This window comes from Arachis stenosperma, chromosome 1, assembly GCF_014773155.1.
Source record: "Arachis stenosperma cultivar V10309 chromosome 1, arast.V10309.gnm1.PFL2, whole genome shotgun sequence".
Lineage (NCBI taxonomy): Eukaryota > Viridiplantae > Streptophyta > Magnoliopsida > Fabales > Fabaceae > Arachis > Arachis stenosperma.
In genome coordinates this window covers 32,517,391-32,542,647 of record NC_080377.1, presented here as the reverse complement: position 1 = coordinate 32,542,647, position 25,257 = coordinate 32,517,391, and the positions used below count along the sequence as shown (strand labels likewise).

General features: G+C 39.9%; 2 non-coding genes across 2 annotated transcripts; one reads left to right on the top strand and one right to left on the bottom strand.

Moving 5' to 3' along the window:
• Positions 1–509: 509 nt before the first annotated feature.
• Positions 510–613, bottom strand: LOC130953773 (small nucleolar RNA R71). Its single transcript, XR_009075938.1, has one exon. It is a non-coding gene; the product is annotated as a small nucleolar RNA R71 (small nucleolar RNA).
• Positions 614–23,234: 22,621 nt separating this feature from the next.
• On the top strand, positions 23,235–23,342 carry LOC130951196 (small nucleolar RNA R71). The gene has a single exon (XR_009073868.1). It is a non-coding gene; the product is annotated as a small nucleolar RNA R71 (small nucleolar RNA).
• The last annotated feature ends 1,915 nt before the right edge of the window (positions 23,343–25,257 follow it).

Sequence of the window (25,257 nt, the reverse complement as noted above, 5' to 3'; positions counted from 1 at the left end):
CAAGAGGGAAAAGAGTTGTTGGTGCTGAAGAAGAGGAATAGTATTTTAAAACAAACATGGAAGAGAACCTGAAAAACAACCATGAAGGAGAAGCTCACAACCATGCCAGAGACGGCCCTGTGAATCATGCTGGGCAAGAGAAAGGAGTTCTAGGCTCATACATCAATCAGAACCCAGGAAATTATGGAAGTAGTATCCAAAAGGAAACCATACATGCCAATAACTTTGAATTAAGGCCCTAGCTCATCACCCTTGTTCAGAACAACTGTTCATTCGGAGGAAGCGCCCAAGAAGACCCCAATCAACATCTAACCACCTTCCTAAGAATATGTGACACTGTGAAGTCTAATGGTGTTCATCCGGATGTCTATAAACTGCTTTTGTTTCCTTTTTCACTCAGGGACAAAGCATCTAAATGCATGGAATCTTTCTCGAAGGAGAGTTTAACAAATTGGGAAGATGTGGTGAACAAATTTTTGGTGAGATTCTGCCCTCCTCAAAGAATCAACAGGTTGAGAGCTGAGGTACAGACCTTCAGGCAACAAGATGGTGAAACTCTCTATGAGGCATGGGAGAGGTTTAAGGACTTAACAAGAAGGTGCCCACCAGACATGTTCAATGAATGGGTTCAACTGCACATTTTCTACGCAGGTCTCTCTTATGAATCAACGAAGGCCGTAGACCATTCATCAGGGGGATGTCTGAACAAGAAGGAAACCATTGAAGAAGCCATAGACGTCATTGAGACTGTAGCTGAGAATGACTACTTCTATGCTTCTGAAAGGAGCAACACTCAAGGAGTGATGGAGCTGAACCATATGGATGCACTGCTGGCTCAAAATAAGATGATCACCAAGCAGTTAGCTGATCTTACCAAGAAGATGGAAGAGAACTGGTGCATAAAATTGTGATCATCAACAATGGCGCCAAAGACTTGGAGCTCTCAAACGTGAATCACACTTTGTCACAACTTCGCACAACTAACCAGCAAGTGCACTGGGTCGTCCAAGTAATACCTTACGTGAATAAGGGTCGATCCCATGGAGATTGTTGGTATGAAGCAAGCTATGATCATCTTGTAAATCTCGGTCAGGCGGATTCAAATGGTTATAATGGTTTTCAAAAATAAAGGTAAATGGTGTGCGAAATTGTGATCACTACTTTTCACAACTCAAATAATCCCTAGTAATGGCCCCAAAAACTTGGTGCTCAATACCATGGCATAAACACAACTTTGCACAACTAACCAGCAAGTGCACTGGGTCGTCCAAGTAATAAACCTTACGTGAGTAAGGGTCGATCCCACAGAGATTGTTGGTATGAAGCAAGCTATGGTCACCTTGTAAATCTTAGTCAGGCAGACTCAAATGGGTATAGATGATATATGAATAAAACATAAAGATAAAGATAGAGATACTTATGCATATCATTGGTGAGAGCTTCAGATAAGCGTATGAAGATGCTTGTCCCTTCCGTCTCTCTGCTTTCCTACTGTCTTCATCCAATCCTTCTTACTCCTTTCCATGGCAAGCTTATGCAAGGGTTTCACCGTTGTCAGTGGTTACCTCCCATCCTCTCAGTGGAAATGTTCAACGCACCCTGTCACGGCACGGCTATCCATCTGTCGGTTCTCGATCAGGCCGGAATAGAATCCATTGATTCTTTTGCGTCTGTCACTAACGCCCCGCCTTCAGGAGTTTGAAGCACGTCACAGTCATTCAATCATTGAATCCTACTCAGAATACCACAGACAAGGTTAGACCTTTCGGATTCTCTTGAATGCCGCCATCAGTTCTCGCCTATACCACGAAGATTCCGGTTAAAGAATCCAAGAGATAAACATTAGAGCCTTGTTGCTTGTAGAACAGAGTGGTTGTCAGTCACTTGTTCATAAGTGAGAATGATGATGAGTGTCACATAATCATCACATTCATCAAGTTCTTGAGTGCAAATGAATATCTTGGAACAAGAACAAGCTGAATTGAATAGAAGAAGAATAGTAATTGCATTAATACTCGAGGTACAGCAGAGCTCCACACCTTAATCTATGGTGTGTAGAAACTCCACCGTTGAAAATACATAAGAACAAGAGTCTAGGCATGGCCGAATGGCCAGCCTCCAAATGATCTAAGAACTAGGTGTCCAAAGATGATCTAGAGATCTAAAGTGATCAAAAGATTCGAAGATACAATAGTAAAAGGTCCTACTTATAGAGAACTAGTAGCCTAGGGTGTACAGAGATGAGTAAATGACATAAAAATCCACTTCCGGGCCCACTTGGTGTGTGCTTGGGCTGAGCAATGAAGCATTTTCGTGTAGAGACTCTTCTTGGAGTTAAACGCCAGCTTTTATGCCAGTTTGGGCGTTTAACTCCCATTTTGGTGCCAGTTCCGGCGTTTAACGCTGGGAATTCTGAGGGTGACTTTGAATGCCGGTTTGGGCCATCAAATCTTGGGCAAAATATGGACTATCATATATTGCTGGAAAGCCCAGGATGTCTACTTTCCAACACCGTTGAGAGCGCGCCAATTGGGCTTCTGTAGCTCCAGAAAATCCACTTCGAGTGCAGGGAGGTCAGAATCCAACAGCATCTGCAGTCCTTTTCAGTCTCTGAATCAGATTTTTGCTCAGGTCCCTCAATTTCAGCCAGAAAATACCTGAAATCACAGAAAAACACACAAACTCATAGTAAAGTCCAGAAAAGTAAATTTTAACTAAAAACTAATAAAAATATACTAAGAACTCAACTAAAACTACTAAAAACATACTAAAAACAATGCCAAAAAGCGTATAAATTATCCGCTCATCAGTAAATAAAGCATAAAATAGAGATAGAGATACTTATGTAATTCATTGGTGAGAATTTCAGATAAGTGCATAGAGATGCTTTGTTCCTGTTGAATCTCTGCTTTCATACTTCCTTCATCCAATCCTTCATACTCCTTTCCATGGAAAACTGTATGTAGGGCGTCACCGTTGTCAATGGCTACTTCCCATCCTCTTAGTGAAAATGGTCCAAATGCTCTGTCACAGCATGGCTAATCATCTGTCAGTTCTCGATCATGTTGGAATAGAATCCAGTGATTCTTTTGCGTCTGTCACTACGCCCAACACTCGCGAGTTTGAAGCTCGTCACAGTCATCCCATCTCAGATCCTACTCAGAATACCACAGAGTAGGTTTATACTTTTCGGATCTTAGGAATGGCCGCCAATAATTCTAGCTTATACCATGATGACTCCGATCTTTTGTAATGGAGGCTAAGAGACACGCGCTCGATCTAAGGTAGAACGGGAGTGGTTGTCAGGCACGCGTTCATAGGTGAGAATGATGATGAGTGTCACGGATCATCACATTCATCATGTTGAAGGGCAACGAATATCTTAGAATAAGAATAAGCTGAATTGAATAGAAGAATGATAGTAATTGCATTAACACTCGAGGAACAGCAGAGCTCCACACCTTAATCTATGGTGTGTAGAAACTTCACCGTTGAAAATACATAAGTGATGGTCCAGGCATGGCCGAATGGCCAGCCCCCCATGAAGGTCTAAAATCGCATACATTGATTAAAGATCCATCCAAAAGACAAGACGCTAGTACAATAGTAAAAAGTTCTATTTATACTAAACTAGCTACTAGGGTTTACAGAAATAAGTTTGAGTGCAGAAATCCACTTTCGGGGTCCACTTTGGTGTGTGCTTGGGCTGAGCTTGAGCTTTACACATGCAGAGACTTCTCTTGGAGTTAAATGTCAAGTTGTAGCGTGTTTTTGGTGTTTAACTCTGGTTTGTGACGTGTTTCTGGCGTTTTACTCCAGAATACAGCATGGAACTGGCGTTGAACGCCGGTTTGCGTCATCTAAGCTCGAATAAAGTATGGACTATTATATATTGCTGGAAAGCTCTGGATGTCTACTTTCCAACGCAATTGAGAGCGCGCCATTTGAAGTTCTGTAGCTCCAGAAAATCCATTTCGAGTGCAGGGAGGTCAGAATCCAACAACATCAGCAGTCCTTTGTCAGCCTCCTATCAGATTTTTGCTCAGGTCCCTCAATTTTAGCTAGAAAATACCTGAACTCACAGAAAAACACATAAACTCATAGTAAAGTTTAGAAATGTGAATTTTTCATAAAAACTAACAAAAACATCCCTAAAAGTAGCTAGATCCTACTAAAAACTACCTAAAAATAATGCCAAAAAGCGTATAAATTATCCGCTCATCAAGAACCAAGTTGCAGCAGTCATCACTTCATCAGCAGCCCAAGAAGGAGTGAATATAGGAGAAGAATGCGACTGGGAACAAGCCAACTATGTTGGGAACTCACCCAGGCAGACCCATGATCTATACTCCAAAACTTATAATTCTGGTTAGAGGAACCACCTTAATTTTGGGTGGGAAAATCAACAAGACCAAGGCCAAGACCAGAGACGCCACAACCACAATCCCAACAACAATGCAACTCACCAACATCCGTCACAGAGATCATATCAACACCCACCTAACCACCCTTCTCAACATCCATACCAAAACCAACATGACCACTCTCAACCTCTTAACCTCAACCCATCATCACCCACCGAAGATAGACTCTCCAAAATTGAGACTCTACTTGAAGGTATATGTAAGAAAGTCCAAGACAACAGAGTGTTCAAGGATGAAGTGCGAGCCAATATCAAGAATCAGGGAGACACCATCAAGAGGCTGGAGTCCCAAGTGGGATATCAATCTCAACAGTTTCCCAAGCCTACCGATAGTTTCCCAAGTGAACAGAGAAGAACCCAAGAGGAGAAACAAAGAAAGTAAGATGGGAAGAATGCAAGATGATCACTATAAGTGACGAGAGGAGTGTGGAAGAAGTAAACACACAAACAGAACACTTCCAAGACAATCCAAAGGAAAAGCATGAAGAGAGTAATCAAGCACCCAATCCCACACGCAGGAAGGACCTAAAAAAAAGGAGACTCTGAACCCATATGCACCTTTTTCCCGAAAGCTCAAGGGTGGTGTGGCAAGGAGAGTGTATTCAAGGCTCCTCGACATGTTTGCATCTCTTCATGTAAACATACCGTTCATTAAAGCTCTCTAGCAAAAGCCCTCATACATCAAGTACATAAAGGAGCTACTGACCAAAAATAGTACACTGAAGGGTGGGCAAACAATAGTGATGAATAAGGAGTACAATGCTCTCATTCAAAAAGAGTTACCTACAAAAAAGAAGGACCCAGGGAGTTTTCACATCCCCTAAGCTATAGGAGAAACAATGATTGATAAGGGACTCTGTGACCTGGGAGCAAGTATTAACTTAATGCCTCTATCCCTCATGAAAAAGCTTCAAATCAATGAGCTAACGCCCATGGACGTAATCATCAAATTGGCTGACAAAACTCAAAATCAGGCAATAGGAGTGGTTGAAAACGTGTTAGTGAAGGTGGGGAACTACTTCCTTCCCACAGACTTTGTTATCTTGGAGATGGAAGAAAATCACATCCATCCCATCATCCTGGGGAGACCATTCTTAGCCACAGCCAGTGCGCTTATAGATGTGGAGCAAGGAGAGCTAATATTGAGGATACATGATGAACAACTCGCCTTTAATGTCTTCAAACCCTCACAAGAAGCAAATCAAGATAACAAAGAATCAAGGGAAGAGCACAATAAGGCACTGATGGAAGATACAAGCATGGAAGCACAAACAATACACCTGAGAATCCCTCTGGGTGATAAGTAATGGGGTCAGAAGGAACAACAGCCAAGTGTAACCCAAGAGGAGCTAGACCCACCAGAGTCATATGAGACCAGCAACAAAACCCTCCTAGAAAAAGGAACCACAAAGAGCAAGGTAACATCAAGGGAAACAAGAAAAAAGGCCCTAAGGGGATGGAGGAACAAGAAGATCCCTACAGAGGATTTCTCTCCAGGAGATGAAGTGATATTTGCTTATTTTTTACCTATCCCACCTCATCTCCCTACCATCCCATCTCAGCTGCCTCAAGTGTACACCATCAGCAAAATTCTTTCCTTAGAACATGTGGAGGTTCTTAATAAAGCCAATAGAGACAGATTTATTGCAAGAGGGGAAGATTTGAAGCATTACCAACCACCCTGACAAAGGCCAAACGTCAAGCTAATGACGCTAAAGAAGCGCTTCATGGGAGGCAACCCATGTTTTATACCCTTTCCTTTAAATCTTTAATAGTAGTTAATAAAGCAAGTTCATGAATTCTAAATCAACTTTGACAAGCACTTAGAAGAACCTTTATATGCAGCATATAGTGAACATCAAGTTTGGTGTTCAGGGCACACTAAAATGGCACATATATAATTCATATCATGTCAGTCTTAGGCCCTTAATCAAATTTCTTTTACACCACATGATCACAAACTAAGTTTGGTGTCACCAATGTTGCATGCGAGCAATTAGTTGGTCGGTTGGTGTGTATTCATGAAGGGTACTTAGTTAAGCAAAAGTAGAAATAAAAAAAGAGTAGCTAGCCTCCCATCCCTATTTTTCTGCCACAATTCAAACTAATCTCTCTTTTCTTTTGTCTTGCAAGGAAATCGAAGGGAATGTTGGAGGGAACTGATGGGATAACCCAAGGGGGGTGGTTCGGCCACTTCACCAAAGAAACTACACACATGTCTTCAAGGGGATGGTGGACGAAATTGTGATCACTATTCTTTTCAAGTTGTTTGTCTTTGTATGAAATCACTATTATGGCACTGGTTGAATTCACAACTCCGTTCAACTAACCAGCAAGTGTACTGGGTCGTCCAAGTAATAAACCTTACGTGAGTAAGGGTCGAATCCACAGAGATTGTTGGTATGAAGCAAGCTATGGTCACCTTGTAAATCTCAGTCAGGCAGATTAAATATTGATTTATGGGTTTCGAAAATAGAAATAAGAAAATAAATAATAAAAAGGATAGAAGACTTATGTAGATTCATTGGTAGGAATTTCAGTTAAGTATATGAAGATGCTGTATGGCTCAAGGACGCCTGCTTTCCTACTGCTTCAACTCAATCTTTCTTACTCCTTTCCATGGCAAGCTGTGTATAGGGGTTCACCATCAGCTGTGGCTACTTTCATCCTCTCGGGAAAATGATCCTATGCGGTTGTCAGTCGCACGGCTAATCGTCTGGAGGCATCACCCATGGTTGATGGCTACATCCCATCCTCACAGTGAAAACTAATGCTCACGCACTCTGTCACAGTACGGCTAATCACCGGTTGGTTCCCGCTCCTACTGGAATAGAATCCCTTGATTCTTTTGCGTCTGTCACTAACGCCCAGCAGGTTACAAGTTTGAAGCACGTCACAGTCATTCATTACCGGAATCCTACTCGGAATACCACAGACAAGGTTAGACTTTCCGGATTCCCAGGATCCTACTCGGAATACCACAGACAAGGTGAGACTTTTCGGATCCTCATAAATGCCGCCATCTATCTAGCTTATACCACGAAGATTCTGTTGGGGAATCTAAGAGATACGCATTCAAGCTCTGTTGCATGTAGAACGGAAGTGGTTGTCAATCACGCGCGTTCATAAGTGAGAATGATAATGAGGGTTATCTAACTCATCACATTCATCATGTTCTTGGGTGCGAATGAATATCTTGGAATAAGAATAAGAGAGATTTGAATAAAAGAAAATAGAACTTCATTAATACTTGAGGTACAGCAGAGCTCCACACCCTTAATCTATAGTGTGCAGAAACTCCACCGTTGAAAATACATAAGTGAAAGAGGTTCAGGCATGGCCGAATGGCCAGCCCCCTAAAACGTGATCAATAGTCTCTTAGGATGAAGAATAAAACAAAACTGAGACCAAAGATGTCTAATACATTAGTAATTCATCCTATTTATAATAAACTAACTCCTAGGGTTTACATGAGTAAGTGATTGATGCATAAATCCACTTCCGGGGCCCACTTGGTGTGTGCTTGGGCTGAGCTTGATTAATCCACGAGCTGAGGCTTCTCTTGGAGTTGAACTTTGAGTTATGACGTATTTTGGGCGTTCAACTCCGGATCATGACGTTTTTCTGGCGTTTAACTCCAGAAAGGAGCATGTACTTGGCGTTCAACGCCAAGTTCTGTCGTCATTCTTCGAATAAAGTATGGACTATTATATATTGCTGGAATGCCCTGGATGTCTACTTTCCAACGCCGTTGAGAGCGCGCCATTTGGAGTTCTGTAGCTCCAGAAAATCCATTTCGAGTGCAGGGAGGTCAGAATCCAACAGCATCAGCAGTCCTTTTTGTCAGCCTTTTTCAGAGTTTTGCTCAAATCCCTCAATTTCAGCCAGAATTTACCTGAAATCACAGAAAAACACACAAACTCATAGTAAAGTCCAGAAATGTGAATTTAACATAAAAACTAATGAAAACATCCCTAAAAGTAGCTTGAACTTACTAAAAACTACTTAAAAACAATGCCAAAAAGCGTATAAATTATCCGCTCATCACAACACCAAACTTAAATTGTTGCTTGTCCCCAAGCAACTGAAAATCAAATAGGATAAAAAGAAGAGAATATACTATAGATTCCAAAATATCAATGAATATTAATTCTAATTAGATGAGCGGGACTTGTAGCTTTTTGCTTCTGAACAGTTTTGGCATCTCACTTTTTCCTTTGTAGTTTAGAGTGATTGGCGTCTCTTAGGAACTTAGAATTTTGGATAGTGTTATTGATTTTCCTAGTTAAGCATGTTGATTCTTGAACACAGCTACTTATGAGTCTTGGCCGTGGCCCTAAGCATTTTGTTTTCCAGTATTACCACCGGATACATAAATGCCACAGACACATAGCTGGGTGAACCTTTTCAGATTGTGACTCAGCTTTGCTAGAGTCCCTAGTTAGTGGTGTCCAGAGCTCTTAAGCACACTCTTTTGCTTTGGATCACGACTTTAACCACTCAGTCTCAAGCTTTTCACTTGGACCTTCATGACACAAGCACATGGTTAGGGACAGCTTGATTTAGCCGCTTAGGCCTGGATTTAATTTCCTTGGGCCCTCCTATCCATTGATGCTCAAAGCCTTGGATCCTTTTTACCCTTGCCTTTTGGTTTTAAGGGCTATTGGCTTTTTCTATTGCTCCTTGTTTTTCTATATACTCTTTTTAGCCCCCTTTTTTTTCACTGCTTTTTCTTGCTTCAAGAACCAATTTCATGATTTTTCAGATCATCAATAACATTTCTCTTTGTTCATCATTCTTTCAAGAGCCAACAATTTTAACACTCATAAACAACAAGATCAAAAGACATATGCACTGTTCAATCATTCATTCAAAAAACAAAAAGTATTGTCACCACATCAGTATAATTAAATTAAATTCAATAATAATTTCGAAATTTATGTACTTCTTGTTCTTTTGAATTAAAACATTTTTTATTTAAGAGAGGTGAAGGATTAATGGAATTTATTCATAGCTTTAAGGCATGGTTACTACATATTAATGATCATGAAATAAAGACACAAAACATAGATAAACATAATAATAAAAAACCGAAAACAGAAAGAAATAAAGAACAAGGAATGAATCCACCTTAGTGGCGTCTTCTTCTTGAAGGACCAATGATGTTCTTCAACTCTTCTATGTCCCTTCCTTGCCTTTGTTGCTCCTCCCTCATTGCTCTTTGATCTTCTCTTATTTCTTGGAGAATGATGGAGTGTTCATTATGTTCCACCCTTAGTTGTTCAACATTATGGCTCAAATCTTCTAAGGAGGTGTTGAGTTGCTCCCAATAGTTGTTGGGAGGAAGGTGCATTCCTTGAGGCATTTGTTGATGATGAACTTCCTCATGTTCTTCTTGAGGGCCGTGAGGAACTTCTCTTGTTTGCTCCATCCTTTTCTTGGTGATGGGCTTGTCTTCTTCAATGGAGACATCTCCATCTATGATGACTCCAGCTGAGTAACATAGATGGCATATAAGGTGGGGGAAGGCTAGCCGTGCCATGTGTGAAGGCTTGTCGGCTATTTTGTAAAGTTCATTGGAGATGACTTCATGAACTTCCACTTCCTCTCCAATCATGATGCTATGAATCATGATGGCCCGATCCATAGTAACTTCAGATCGGTTGCTTGTAGGGATGATGGATCTTTAGATGAACTCCAACCATCCTCTAGCTACAGGCTTAAGGTCCAGTCTTCTTAGTTGGACCGGTTTGCCTTTGGAGTCTATTCTCCATTGGGCGCCTTCCACACATATGTCCATTAGGACTTGGTCCAACCTTTGATTAAAGTTGACCCTTCTTGTGTAGGGGCGTTCATCACCTTGCATCATGGGTAAGTGAAACGCCAACCTCACATTTTCCGGACTAAAATCCAAGTATTTCCCCCTAACCATTGTGAGATAATTCTTTGGACTTGGGTTCATACCTTGGTCATGGTTCCTAGTGATCCATGCATTGGCATAGAACTCTTGAACCATCAATATTCCGACTTGTTGCATGGGGTTGGTTATGACTTCCCACCCTCTTCTTTGGATCTCATGTCAGATTTCCTGAAACTCATTCTTTTTGAGCTTGAAAGGGACCTCAGGGATCACCTTCTTCTTTGCCACAACATCATAGAAGTGGTCTTGATGGCTCTTGGAAATGAATCTTTCCATCTCCCATGACTCGGATGTGGAAGCTTTTGCTTTCCCTTTCCCTTTTCTTGAGGAAACTCCGGCCTTAGGTGCCATTGGTAATGGAAAAACAAAAAAAAGCTTATGCTTTTACCACACCAAACTTAAAATTTGCTCGTCCTCGAGCAAGAAAGAAAAGAAGAGTAGAAGAAGAAGAAGAGAGTATGGTGAAGAGGGAGAGAAGTAGGTTCGGCTATGTGGGAGAAGAAGGGGTTATTGTTGTGTGAAAATGAAGGAGAATTGAAGGGTATTTATAGGGAGAGGGGGGTGGATGTTAGGTAGGGAATATGTTAGGTAGGGATCCTGTGGGGTCCACAGATCCTGAAGTGAGGATCCTGTGGGGTCCACAGATCCTGAGGTGAAAACAAATACCATTCCTTCACCATATAGGCATGTAAAATGCCTTCATGCATCATTCTGGCGTTCAAACGCCCATTGGTGCATGTTCTGGGCGTTCAACGCCCATGTAATGCATGTTTCTGGCGTTGAACGCCAGTTTCATGCTTGTTTCTGGCGTTCAGCGCCAGTTTGTCCTCTCTGTGCACCATCCTGGCATTTAACGCCAGGTTGTTGCTTGTTTCTGGCGTTCAGCGCCAGAATGGTGCTCTGTTCTGGCGTTAAACGCCAGCCAGATGCACCTTACTGGCGTTGAACGCCAGTCTGCGCTACCTCCAGGGTGAAAATTTTTTTCTTCTATTTTTGACTCTGTTTTTAATTTTTTTGATTTTTTTCGTGACTCCTCATGATCATGTACCTAATTAAACACAAAAATAACAAAGAAACAAAATAAAATAAAATTAGATAAATAAAATTGGGTTGCCTCCCAATAAGCGCTTCTTTAATGTCAATAGCTTGACAGTGGCTCTCATGGAGCCACAGGGTGATCAGGTCAATTTAGTGTGTAGTCCCAACACCAAACTTAGAGTTTGGATATGGGGTTTGAACACCAAACTTGGAGTTTGGTTGTGGCCTCACAACACCAAACTTAGAGTTTGACTGTGTGGGCTCTTCTTGACTCTAAACTAAGAGAAGCTCTTCATGCTTACTCTCTTTTGTCACAGAGGGATGGCCATGTGCCTGAAACACAAGGTAGTCCCCATTCAATTGAAGGACTAACTCACCTCTATTGACATCTATCACAGCTTCTGCTGTGGCTAGGAAAGGTCTTCCTAGGATGATGCAATCATCATCTTCCTTCCTAGTGTCTAGGATTATGAAATCAGCAGGGATGTAAAGGCCTTCAACCTTTACTAGCACGTCCTCTACTAATCCATAAGCTTGTCTTACTGACTTGTCTGCCAATTGTAATGAGAACAAGGCAGGTTGTACCTCAATGATCCCCAGCTTCTCCATTACAGAGAGTGGCATAAGATTTATCCCTGACCCAAGATCACATAGAGCTTTTTCAAAGCTCATGGTGCCAATGGTGCAAGGTATTAAGAACTTGCTAGGATCTTGTTTCTTTTGAGGTAGAGTTCTCTGAATCCAAGTATCTAGTTCACTAATGAGCAGGGGAGGTTCACTTTCCCAAGTCTCATTACCAAACAGCTTGGCATTCAGTTTCATGATAGCTCCTAAGTATTGAGCAACTTGCTCTCCATTCACTTCTTCATTCTCTTCAGAGGATGAATATTCTTCAGAGCTCATGAATGGCAGAAGGAGATTTAGAGGAATCTCTATGGTCTCTAGATGAGCCTCAGATTCCTCAGGATCCTTAATAGGAAACTCCTTCTTGCTTGAGGAACGTCCCAGGAGGTCTTCCTCACTAGGATTTTCATCCTCCTCCTCCCTAGTACATTCGGCCACTTTGATTAAATCAATGGCCTTGCACTCTCCTTTTGGATTTTCTTCTGTATTGCTTGGGAGAATACTGGGAGGAGTTTCAATGACTTTCTTACTCAGCTGGCCCACTTGTGCCTCTAGATTTCTAATGGAGGATCTTGTTTCATTCATGAAACTAAAAGTGGCCTTTGACAGATCAGAGACTATATTGGCTAAATTAGAGGTATTTTGTTCAGAATTCTCTGTCTGTTGCTGAGAAGATGATGGATATGGCTTGCTATTGCCCAGCCTATTGCGTCCACCATTGTTAAAACCTTGTTGAGGTTTTTGTTGATCCTTCCATGAGAAATTTGGATGATTTCTCCATGATGAGTTATAGGTGTTTCCATAAGGTTCACCCATGTAATTAACCTCTGCCATGGCAGGGTTCTCAGGATCATAAGCTTCTTCAGAAGCTGCCTCTCTAGTACTGTTGGATGCATGTTGCAATCCATTTAGATTTTGAGAGTTCATGTTGACCTGTTGAGTCAACACTTTGTTCTGAGCCAATATGGCATTCAGAGCATCAATTTCAAGAACTCCTTTCTTCTGAGTTACTCCATTATTCACGGAATTCCTCTCAGAGGTGTACATGAATTGGTTGTTTGCAACCATGTCAATGAGTTCTTGAGCCTCTTCAGGCGTTTTCTTCAGGTGAATAGATCCACCTGCAGAATGATCCAATGACATTTTCGAAAATTCAGAGAGACCATAATAGAATATATCCAATATGGTCCATTCTGAAAACATGTCAGATGGACATCTTTTGGTCAGCTGCTTGTATCTTTCCCAAGCTTCATAGAGAGATTCACCATCTTTTTGTTTGAAGGTTTGAACATCCACTCTCAGCTTGCTCAGCTTTTGAGGAGGAAAGAATTTATCTAAAAATGCAGTGACAAGCTTATCCCATGAGTCCAGGCTATCCTTGGGTTGTGAATCCAACCATACTCTAGCTCTGTCTCTTACAGCAAAAGGGAAAAGCATGAGTCTGTAGACTTCAGGATCAACTCCATTCGTCTTTACAGTCTCACAGATCTGCAAGAACTCAGTTAAAAACTGGTAAGGATCTTCAGATGGAAGTCCATAAAACTTGCAGTTTTGTTGCATTAAAGCAACTAGTTGAGGCTTAAGCTCAAAGTTATTGGCTCCAATGGCAGGAATGGAGATGCTTCTTCCATCGAATTTGGACGTTGGCTTAGTGAAGTCACCAAGCATTCTCCTTGCATTATTATTATTATTTTCAGCTGCCATCTCTTTCTCTTGTTCGAAAATTTCTAGAAGGTCTCTTCTGGATTGTTGTAATTTAGCTTCTCTTAATTTTCTCTTCAGAGTCCTTTCAGGTTCTGGATCTATTTCAACAAGAGTGCCTTTATCCCTGTTCCTGCTCATATGAAAGAGAAGAAAACAAGAAAAGAGAGAGGAATCCTCTATGTCACAGTATAGAGATTCCTTTATGTTAGTAGAAAAAGAAAGGGGTAGAAGAATGAAGAAGAGGGTTCGGATTTTGGATGAGGAGAGGTGAAGAGAAGTGTTAGTAATTAAATAATTAAATAGAAGAAGAAAAGAGAAGAGAGAATTCGAAAATAATTTTTTGAAAAAGAGTTAGTGATTTTCGAAAATTAAAGATAAATGTAATTAAAATTAAAATTTGAAACAATTAGTTAATTAAAAAGAATTTTTGAAAAAGAGAGAGATATTTTCGAAAATAGAAGAGAGAGAAGTAGTTAGGTGGTTTTGAAAAAAGATAAGAAACAAACAAAAAGTTAGTTAGTTGATTGAAAAAAGATTTGAAATCAAAATTTAAAAAGATAAGAGGATAAGAAGTTAGATAAGATATTTTGAAATCAAATTTTGAAAAAGATAAAGTTTTTGAAAAAGATAAGATAAAAAGATAAAAAGATTTTTAAGAAAAAGATATTTTGAAAAAGATTTAATTTTTAAAATGACTTAACTAACAAGAAACTACAAGATAAGATTCTAGAATTTAAAGATTGAACCTTTCTTAACAAGAAAGTAACAAACTTCAAATTTTTGAACCAATCACATTAATTATTAGTTAATTTTCGAAAAATTTGATATAAAAGATAAGAAAAAGCATTTTAAAATATTTTGAAAAAGATTTTTGAAATTTTCGAAAATTAAGAAAAAAAAATGAAAAAGATATGATTTTTGAAAAAGATTTTGAAAAGATAAGATTTTTAAAATTGAAATTTTGACTTGATTTGTAAGAAACAACTAATTTTGAAAATTTTTGACCAAGTCAACCCAAAATTTCGAAAATTGGAGGGAAATAAGGAAAAGATATTTTTTTGATTTTTAAAATTTTTTTTATTTATGAAAGAGAAAAACAACAAAAATACTTTATGCATGAAATTTTTGGATCAAAACAATGAATGCATGCAAAAATGCTATGAATGTCAAGATGAACACCAAGAACACTTTGAAGATCATGATGAACATCAAGAACATAATTTTGAAAAATTTTTAATGCAAAGAAAACATGTAAGACACCAAACATAGAAATCTTTAATGCATGGAAAATATGAATGCAAAAATGCACATGAAAAACAAGAAACAACACAAAACAAGAAATCATCAAGATCAAACAAGAAGACTTGTCAAGAACAACTTGAAGATCATGAAGAACACTTTGAATGCATGAGATTTTCGAAAAATGCAAGAAAATTTTTTTAAAAGCATGCAATTGACACCAAACTTAAAAATTAACACAAGACTCAAACAAGAACACAAAATATTTTTTATTTTTATGATTTTATGAATTTTTTTGAATTTTTATTAATTTTTTCGAAAATAAAGTTTAGAAAAACGAAAAATAAAAGAAAAATTTTGAAAAAGATTTTTGAAAAGAAAATTACCTAATCTGAGCAACAAGATGAACCGTCAGTTGTCCATACTCGAACAATCCCCGGCAACGGCGCCAAAAACTTGGTGGACGAAATTGTGATCACTATTTTTTTCGAGTTGTTTGTCTTTGTATGAAATCACTATTATGGCACTGGTTGAATTCACAACTCCGTTCAACTAACCAGCAAGTGTACTGGGTCGTCCAAGTAATAAACCTTACGTGAGTAAGGGTCGAATCCACAGAGATTGTTGGTATGAAGCAAGCTATGGTCACCTTGTAAATCTCAGTCAGGCAGATTAAATATTGATTTATGGGTTTCGAAAATAGAAATAAGAAAATAAATAATAAAAAGGATAGAAGACTTATGTAGATTCATTGGTAGGAATTTCAGTTAAGTATATGAAGATGCTGTATGGCTCAAGGACGCCTGCTTTCCTACTGCTTCAACTCAATCTTTCTTACTCCTTTCCATGGCAAGCTGTGTATAGGGGTTCACCATCAGCTGTGGCTACTTTCATCCTCTCGGGAAAATGATCCTATGCGGTTGTCAGTCGCACGGCTAATCGTCTGGAGGCATCACCCATGGTTGATGGCTACATCCCATCCTCATAGTGAAAACTAATGCTCACGCACTCTGTCACAGTACGGCTAATCACCGGTTGGTTTCCGCTCCTACTGGAATAGAATCCCTTGATTCTTTTGCGTCTGTCACTAACGCCCAGCAGGTTACAAGTTTGAAGCACGTCACAGTCATTCATTACCGGAATCCTACTCGGAATACCACAGACAAGGTTAGACTTTCCGGATTCCCAGGATCCTACTCGGAATACCACAGACAAGGTGAGACTTTCCGGATCCTCATAAATGCCGCCATCTATCTAGCTTATACCACGAAGATTCTGTTGGGGAATCTAAGAGATACGCATTCAAGCTCTGTTGCATGTAGAACGGAAGTGGTTGTCAATCACGCGCGTTCATAAGTGAGAATGATAATGAGGGTTATCTAACTCATCACATTCATCATGTTCTTGGGTGCGAATGAATATCTTGGAATAAGAATAAGAGAGATTTGAATAAAAGAAAATAGAACTTCATTAATACTTGAGGTACAGCAGAGCTCCACACCTTTAATCTATAGTGTGCAGAAACTCCACCGTTGAAAATACATAAGTGAAAGAGGTTCAGGCATGGCCGAATGGCCAGCCCCCTAAAACATGATCAATAGTCTCTTAGGATGAAGAATAAAACAAAACTGAGACCAAAGATGTCTAATACATTAGTAATTCATCCTATTTATAATAAACTAACTCCTAGGGTTTACATGAGTAAGTGATTGATGCATAAATCCACTTCCGGGGCCCACTTGGTGTGTGCTTGGGCTGAGCTTGATTAATCCACGAGCTGAGGCTTCTCTTGGAGTTGAACTTTGAGTTATGACGTGTTTTGGGCGTTCAACTCCGGATCATGACGTTTTTCTGGCGTTTAACTCCAGAAAGGAGCATGTACTTGGCGTTCAACGCCAAGTTACGTCGTTATTCTTCGAATAAAGTATGGACTATTATATATTACTGGAAAGCCCTGGATGTCTACTTTCCAACGCCGTTGAGAGCGCGCCATTTGGAGTTCTGTAGCTCCAGAAAATCCATTTCGAGTGCAGGGAGGTCAGAATCCAACAGCATCAGCAGTCCTTTTTGTCAGCCTTTTTCAGAGTTTTGCTCAAATCCCTCAATTTCAGCCAGAATTTACCTGAAATCACAGAAAAACACACAAACTCATAGTAAAGTCCAGAAATGTGAATTTAACATAAAAACTAATGAAAACATCCCTAAAAGTAGCTTGAACTTACTAAAAACTACTTAAAAACAATGCCAAAAAGCGTATAAATTATCCGCTCATCAGGGGAGTACCTTGGGAAGTGTTGCCATGCAAGATTGGAAGCAGGATAGCCTTGGAGACCAAACCAATCAATTCATAAAAGTGGTGATCCTTGTGCCCATCCAATGCCAAACCCCAACCGTCCACTATTAAGCCGTACCATCAATCCACACCCTTCAATCACCCATCATTCTCCTATATATATAGACCACTTCACTTTACACCCTTCCATTCCAATTCCTCACTTTCGGAATACACACTCAACACTTCTTCTCCCATCAAAAGCTTCCTCACACACTCCCACAGCTACATCTTTTAAGCTGCAATCATCCATACTTCTACACAATTTGAAATAAAAGGTTACTCATGGCATCATCGAGCTCTAAAAGAAGAAAAGGGAAGGAGCCTATGGAGCAACCCCCTTTTGATGAGAAGAAATTTAGAACCTTTCACCATGTATTAGAATTTGGGTGGATGGCTGAGAAAGAGATCATATATGAGCTAGGCTTTCAAGTCTCGAAAATTGAGTGCCCCGAAATCATAGAGAAGGTGGAAAAGAGAAGATGGGAGCTCCTCACTGATCCGGTCACAAGAGCAAATGCAACTCTTGTAAGAGAGTTTTATGCAAATGCGGTCAGGTATGATAGGGCAGATGAATTTTATATACGCTTCGTAAGAGGGATAACGGTGGATTTTAGTCCCATAAACATCATGAGGGTGTTAAAGCTACGAACCATACCATTCACAGAAGAGTGCTATCAATCCAAAATAGATGGCTGGTGCACGAAATTGTGATCACTACAACTTCGCACAACTAACCAGCAAGTGCACTGGGTCGTCCAAGTAATACCTTACGCGAGTAAGGGTCGATCCCACGGAGATTGGTGGTATGAAGCAAGCTATGGTCATCTTGTAAATCTCAGTCAGGCAGACTCAAATGTATAATGGTGATGAACGAAAATAACATAAAAGATAAAGATAGTGATACTTATGTATATCATTGGTGTAAGAGCTTCAGACAAGCGTATGAAGATGCCTTCCCTTCCGTCTCTCTGCTTTCCTACTGTCTTCATCCAATCCTTCTTACTCCTTTCCATGGCAAGCTCGTGTAGGGTCTCACTGTTGTCAGCAGCTACCTCCCATCCTCTCAGTGAAAGCGATTGCATATGTCCTGTCACGGCATAGCGGAATTCAGCTGTCGGTTCTCGGTCAGGCCGGAATAATATCCATCGATACTTTTGCATCTGTCACCAGACGCCCCGCCTGCTAGGAGTTTGAAGCACGTCACAGTCATTCAATCATTGAATCCTACTCAGAATACCACAGACAAGGTTTAGACCTTCCGGATTCTCTTGAATGCCGCCATCAGGTCCTGCCTATACCACGAAGATTCCGAAGAATCCAAGAGATATTCACTAAGCCTCAGATGCTTGTAGAACAAGAATGGTTGTCAGTCACCTTGTTCATGGGTGAGAATGGTGATGGGCGTCAATCATCACCTTCATCAAGTTGAAGAACAAGTGATATCTTGGACAAAGAACAAGCGGAATTGAATGGAAGAACAATAGTAATTGCATTAATACTCGAGGTACAGCAGAGCTCCACACCTTAATCTATGGTGTGTAGAAACTCCACCGTTGAAAATACATAAGAACAAGGTCTAGGCATGGCCGAATGGCCAGCCTCCCAATGAGGGTTCAATCATCAAAACATGATCAAAAGATAGATGAAAATACAATAGTAAAAGGTCCTATATATAGAAAACTAGTAGTCTAGGGTGTACATAGATGAGTAAATGACATAAAAATCCACTTCCGGGCCCACTTGGTGTGTGCTTGGGCTGAGCAATGAAGGAATTTCGTGTAGAGACGTTTTCTGGAGTTAAACGCCAGCTTTTAATCCAGTTTGGGCGTTTAACTCCCAATTAGGTACCAGTTCCGGCGTTTAACGCTGGGAATCTTGGGGTGACTTTGAACGCCGGTTTGGGCCATCAAATCTTGGGCAAAGTATGGACTATCATATATTGCTGGAAAGCCCAGGATGTCTACTTTCCAACGCCATTGAGAGCGCGCCAATTGGGCTTCTGTAGCTCCAGAAAATCCACTTCGAGTGCAGGGAGGTCAGAATCCAACAGCATCTGTAGTCCTTTTCAGTCTCTGGATCAGATTTTTGCTCAGATCCCTCAATTTCAGCCAAAAAATACCTGAAATCACAGAAAAACACACAAACTCATAGTAAAGTCCAGAAAAGTGAATTTTAACTAAAAACTAATAAAAATATAATAAAAACTAACTAAAAGATACTAAAAACATACTAAAATCAATGCCAAAAAGCGTACAAATTATCCGCTCATCACAACACCAAACTTAAATTGTTGCTTGCCCCAAGCAACTGAAAATCAAATAAGATAAAAAGAAGAGAATATACTATAGACTCCAAATCATCAATGAAACTAAGCTCCAAATTAGATGAGCGGGACTAGTAGCTTTTTGCCTCCGAACAGTTTTGGCATCTCACTTTATCCTTTGAAATTCAGAATGATTGGCTTCTTTAGGAACTCAGAATCCAGATAGTGTTATTGATTCTCCTAGTTAAGTATGATGATTCTTGAACACAGCTACTTATTGAGTCTTGGCTGTGGCCCAAAGCACTCTGTCTTCCAGTATTACCACCGGATACATACATGCCACAGACACATAATTGGGTGAACCTTTTCAGATTGTGACTCAGCTTTGCTAAAGTCCCCAATTAGAGGTGTCCAGGGTTCTTAAGCACACTCTTATTGCCTTGGATCACAACTTTATTTCTTTCTTTTTCTTTCTTTTTCTTTCTTTTTCTTTTTCTCCCTTTTTTCGTTTTTTTTTTTTTTTTTTGTATTCACTGCTTTTTCTTGCTTCAAGAATCATTTTTATGATTTTTCAGATCCTCAGTAACATGTCTCCTTTTTCATCATTCTTTCAAGAGCCAACAATTTTAACATTCATGAACAACAAATTCAAAAGACATATGCACTGTTCAAGCATACATTCAGAAAACAAAAAGTATTGTCACCACATCAAACTAATTAAGCTAGTTTTAAAGATGAATTTGAAATCCTGTACTTCTTGTTCTTTTGTGATTAAAACAGTTTTCATTTAAGAAAGGTGATGGATTCATAGGACATTCATAACTTTAAGGCATAGACACTAAGACACTAATGATCACAAGACACAAACATAGATAAACATAAACATAGAAATTCGAAAACAGAAAATAAAGAACAAGGAGATTAAAGAACGGGTCCACCTTAGTGATGGCGGCTTGTTCTTCCTCTTGAAGATCCTATGGAGTGCTTGAGCTCCTCAATGTCTCTTCCTTGTCTTTGTTGCTCATCTCTCATGATTCTTTGATCTTCTCTAATTTCATGGAGGAGGATGGCATGTTCTTGGTGCTCTACCCTTAGTTGTCCCATGTTGGAACTCAATTCTCCTAGGGAGGTGTTTAGTTGCTCCCAATAGTCTTGTGGAGGAAAGTGCATCCCTTGAGGTATCTCAGGGATTTCTTGATGAGAGGGGTCTCTTGTTTGCTCCATCTTCTTCTTAGTGATGGGCTTGAGGTCATGCCTTCTCAGTTGAACCGGCTTTGGATGCCATAAATGGTTATGGAAAAACAAAAAGCAATGCTTTTACCACACCAAACTTAAAAGGTTTGCTCGTCCTCGAGCAAAAGAAGAAAGAAGAGAGTAGAAGAAGAAGAAATGGAGGAGAGGGAGATGGCTTTGTGGTTCGGCCATAAGGGGAAGAAGTGGTGTTTTATGAAGGATGGATGTGAGTGGTGAAGAGAAAGAGATGTTGAGGTGATTGGTGAATGGGTGAAGAAGAAGAGAGAGAGTGGTGGGGTTGGTGGGGATCCTGTGGGGTCCACAGATCCTGAGGTGTCAAGGAAAAGTCATCCCTGCACCAAATGGCATCAAAATCCACGTTTTGAGGCATTTCTGGCGTTAAACGCCGGGCTGGTGCCCATTTCTGGCGTTTAACGCCAGGTTCTAGCCCTTTCCTGGCGTTTAACGCAGTCTGGTGCCCCTTTCTGGCGTTAAACGCCCAGAATGGTGCCAGACTGGGCGTTAAACGCCCAACTGCTACCTTCACTGGCGTTTAAACGCCAGTGAGTTCTTCCTCCAGGGTGTGCTGTTTTTCTTCCTGTTTTCATTCTGTTTTTGCTTTTTCAATGGATTTTGTGACTTCTTATGATCATCAACCTACAAAAAAGAAAATAACAAAAGAAAATAGTTAACTATAAAACATTGGGTTGCCTCCCAACAAGCGCTTCTTTAATGTCATTAGCTTGACAGAGGACTCCCATGGAGCCTCAGAGATGCTCAGAACCGTGTTGGAACCTCCCAACACCAAACTTAGAGTTTGAATGTGGGGGTTCAACACCAAACTTAGAGTTTGGTTGTGGTCTCCCAACACCAAACTTAGAGTCTGACTGTGGGGGCTCTGTTTGGCTCTGTTTTGAGAGAAGCTCTTCATGCTTCTTCTCTATGATGACAGAGGGATATCCTTGGGCCTTAAACACCAAGGATTCTTCATTCACTTGAATGATCAACTCTCCTCTATCAACATCAATCACAGCCTTTGCTGTGGCTAGGAAGGGTCTGCCAAGGATGATGGATTCATCCATGCACTTCCCAGTCTCTAGGACTATGAAATCAGTAGGGATGTAATGGTCTTCAATCTTCACCAAAACATTCTCTACAAGTCCATGAGCTTGTTTTCTTGAGTTGTCTGCCATCTCTAATGAGATTCTTGCAGCTTGCACCTCAAAGATCCCTAATTTCTCCATTACAGAGAGGGGCATGAGGTTTACACTTGACCCTAAGTCACACAAGGCCTTCTTGAAGGTCATGGTGCCTATGGTACAAGGTATAGAAAACTTCCCAGGATCCTGCCTCTTTTGAGGCAGTTTCTGCCTAGACAAGTCATCCAGTTCTTTGGTGAGCAAAGGTGATTCATCCTCCCAAGTCTCATTTCCAAATAACTTGTCATTTAGCTTCATGATTGCTTCAAGGTATTTAGCAACTTGCTCTTCAGTGACATATTCATCCTCTTCAGAGGAAGAATACTCATCAGAGCTCATGAATGGCAGAAGTAAGTCCAATGGAATCTCTATGGTCTCATTTTGAGCCTCAGATTCCCATTGTTCCTCATTGAGGAACTCAGAGGAGATTGGTACAGGCCCACTGAGGTCTTCCTCAGTGGCGTCCTCCTCCTCTCTTTCCTCTCCATATTCGGCCATGTCTATGGCTTTGCACTCTCCTCTTGGATTTTCTTCTGTATTACTTGGGAGAGTGCTAGGAGGGAGTTCAGTAACTTTCTTGCTCAGCTGACCTACTTGTCCTTCCAAATTTCTGATGGAGGACCTTGTTTCATTCATGAAACTTTGAGTGGTCTTTATTAGATCAGAGACCATTGTTGCTAAGTCAGAAGTATTCTGCTTAGAACTCTCTGTCTGTTGCTGAGAAGATGATGGAAAAGGCTTGCCATTGCTAAACCTGTTTCTTCCACCATTATTGTTATTGAAACCTTGTTGAGGTCTCTCTTGATTCTTCCATGAGAAATTGGGGTGATTTCTCCATGGAGAATTGTAGGTGTTTCCATAGGGTTCTCCTAGGTAATTCACCTCTTCCATTGAAGGGTTCTCAGGATCATAGGCTTCTTCCTCAGATGAAGCTTCCTTAGTACTGCTTGGTGCATTTTGCATTCCAGACAGACTTTGAGAATCAAATTGACTTGTTGAGTCAATATCTTGTTCTGAGCCAATATGGCATTCAGAGTGTCAATCTCAAGAACTCCTTTCTTCTGACTAGTCCCATTGTTCACAGGATTTCTTTCAGAAGTGTACATGAATTGGTTATTTGCAACCATTTCAATCAATTCTTGAGCTTCTGCAGGCGTCTTCTTCAGATGAAGAGATCCTCCAGCAGAGCTATCCAAAGACATCTTGGATAGTTCAGAGAGACCATCATAGAAAATACCTATGATGCTCCATTCAGAAAGCATGTCTGAAGGACATCTTCTGATTAATTGTTTGTATCTTTCCCAAGCTTCATAGAGGGATTCTCCATCCTTCTGTCTGAAGGTTTGGACTTCCACTCTAAGCTTACTCCATCTTTGTGGTGGAAAGAACTTTGCCAAGAAGGCATTGACTAGCTTTTCCCAAGAGTCCAGGCTTTCCTTAGGTTGAGAGTCCAACCATGTCCGAGCTCTGTCTCTTACAGCAAAAGGGAATAGCATCAGTCTATAGACCTCAGGGTCAACCCCATTAGTCTTGACTGTGTCACAGATTTGCAAGAATTCAGCTAAGAACTGATGAGGATCTTCCATTGGAAGTCCATGGAACTTGCAATTCTGTTGCATTAGAGAAACTAATTGAGGCTTAAGCTCAAAGTTGTTTGCTCTAATGGCAGGGATAGAGATGCTTCTCCCCTAAAAGTCGGGAGTAGGTGCAGTAAAGTCACCCACCACCTTCCTTGCATTGTTTGCATTGTTGTTGTTTTCGGCTGCCATGTGTTCTTCTTCTTTGAAGAATTCGGTCAGCTTCAACAAGAATGCCTTTGTCTTTGTTCCTGCTCATATGAAAGAGAAGAAAACAAGAAAATATGGAATCCTCTATGTCACAGTATAGAGATTCCTTGAGGTGTCAGAGGAAAAGAAAAGTAGAAGACAGAAGTAGAAAATTCGAACTTATCAAAGAAGATGGAGTTCGAATTTTGCATTAAGAGATAGTGTTAGTCCAAAAGTAGAAGGATGTGAGAAGAAGGGAAGTAATTTTCGAAAATTAAGTAAAAGATTTTGAAAACATTTTGAAAAACACTTAATTGATTTTCGAAAATAAGAGTGGAAAAGAAATCAAGTGATTTTTGAAAAAGATTTTGAAATTAGAAATCAAAAAGATTTGATTGAAAACTTATTTTGAAAAAGATGTGATTAAAAAGATTTGATTGAAAAGTTATGGTTTTAAAAAGATATGATTGAAAAGATATGATTTGAAAACAATTTTAAAAAGATTTGATTTGAAAATAATTTAAAAAGATTTGATTTTAAAAATTAATGACTTGCCTAACAAGAAAAGATATGATTCAAACATAAAACCTTCCTCAACAGAAAAGGCAAAAATGTTCAATCAAATCATTAATTGTTAGTAAGTATCTTTGAAAAAGGAAAGAAATTGATTTTGAAAACATTTGATTGAAAAGATTTGATTTGAAAAAGATTTGATTTTGAAAAACTGAAAAAAATTGATTTGAAAACAAATCTTCCCCCTTGTGCCATCCTGGCGTTAAACGCCCAGAATGGTGCACATTCTGGCGTTTAACGCCCAAACTACTACCCTTTTGGGCGTTAAACGCCCAGCCAGGCACCCTGGCTGGCGTTTAAACGCCAGTCTGTCTTCTTCACTGGGCATTTCTGAATGCCCAGCTTTTTCTGTGTGATTCCTCTGCAGTATGTTCTGAATCTTCAATTCTCTGTATTATTGACTTGAAAAGACACAAATTAAAAATATTTTTGGATTTTTAATAAGAAGGAATAATCAAAATGCAACTAAAATCAAATAACAATGCATGTAAGACACCAAACTTAGCAGTTTGTATACCATTGACACTAACAAAATGAGAATGCATATAACAGAACACTCAAGTCAATAGAATTCAAAGATCAAAACAAGAAAATCATCAAGAACAACTTGAAGATTAATTAAGACATATGCAAAAAATTCGAAAAATGCAAGAAGAACAGAAACATGCAATTGACACCAAACTTAAGATGAGACTCTAGACTCAAACAAGAAATATTTTTGGATTTTATGGTTTTGTAATTTTTTTGGCTTTTTTTTTCGAACATTAAGTGAAAAGGAAAATAAAGGTATCAAAATTCTTAATGAGAATTCCAGGAATCATGCAATGTTAGTCTAAAGCTTTAGTCTAAAGGAATTAGACATGGCCGGCTAAGCTTCAGCAGGACATTGCATTCAAGAGCTAAATTGATGAGAATCAATCAGCCTTGGTGATGATAAGAA